Source organism: Chiloscyllium plagiosum, unplaced genomic scaffold (assembly GCF_004010195.1).
Source record: "Chiloscyllium plagiosum isolate BGI_BamShark_2017 unplaced genomic scaffold, ASM401019v2 scaf_77561, whole genome shotgun sequence".
Classification (NCBI taxonomy): domain Eukaryota; kingdom Metazoa; phylum Chordata; class Chondrichthyes; order Orectolobiformes; family Hemiscylliidae; genus Chiloscyllium; species Chiloscyllium plagiosum.
In genome coordinates this window covers 2,931-3,821 of record NW_025203053.1, presented here as the reverse complement: position 1 = coordinate 3,821, position 891 = coordinate 2,931, and the positions used below count along the sequence as shown (strand labels likewise).

General features: G+C 44.8%; 1 non-coding gene across 1 annotated transcript; it reads right to left on the bottom strand.

Annotated features, from left to right (window-relative positions):
* Positions 1-607: 607 nt before the first annotated feature.
* On the bottom strand, positions 608-680 carry trnar-ucg. Its single transcript has one exon. It is a non-coding gene; the product is annotated as a tRNA-Arg (tRNA).
* Between the last annotated feature and the right edge of the window lie 211 nt (positions 681-891).

Below are 891 nucleotides of genomic sequence, written 5' to 3'. Positions count from 1 at the left end.
ACACCAATATGTTTGCTGAACAATACAACCATTCCATGAGCGGGAATACGATCCGGGCCACCGTGCTGAGAGTACCGAATCCTCACAAGTAAATAACAAGACAAGGCGATAGATACTATAGTATTTGGTATAAATAAAACACCCTTTCTGAACATTTTCGTTGCAGATTTTTTTCAACTTCTCTTCGAAGATTTAAAAAGTGTGAAAAGGCCATTCCGTCCGTGTGCATTGCGGCTAATCAGAAAGCCATCTATTCTAGTCGCAGTTTCGAACTTTGGCCCAAAGTCTCGTGTGTTCTAATGTTTCCAGGTCAAATGTCAATGAGGTTATCCTATGTTCTTACATGGCACAACAATGGGGCAGAATATGACACTTCCACAACGAATTGTAACTCTTTTGAGGAACTCATGCACATTTTCACCCACAGAGGGAGACACACCAGAAGATACCCCCAAAATGTCGGAGGTGTCCATTGTGGAGAGCTGGAATTTTAAATGGACAATAGGACAAATGCAAGCTTTACATGTGGAAGCACAGAGGCGACGTCCCGAGAGGACTTTACAAGGGAGCGTCAACATAGACCAAGCTTGAAGTGAAACATTGTCCTCGAGCCAGGTAGGACTCCAACCTACAATCTTCTGATCCGAAGTCAGACGCGTTATCCATTACGCCACTGGCCCAAGAGACCAGCCTAGCGTTGGCACAATGTCGATATGTAATGCCATGGACTTTCACGGAATCAGAATGAAAAAGGTGAACAAGCAGCGAAGATAATCACCAACACTGCTTCACTTCGAAGTTTCCAATTTGTGAAGCAGTGCCTTTCACTGGCAAAGGAGAAACATTTGTCCTCAGCTGCCTGCTTCAGGGTCGCCTCCTTCTCTGCTGGAA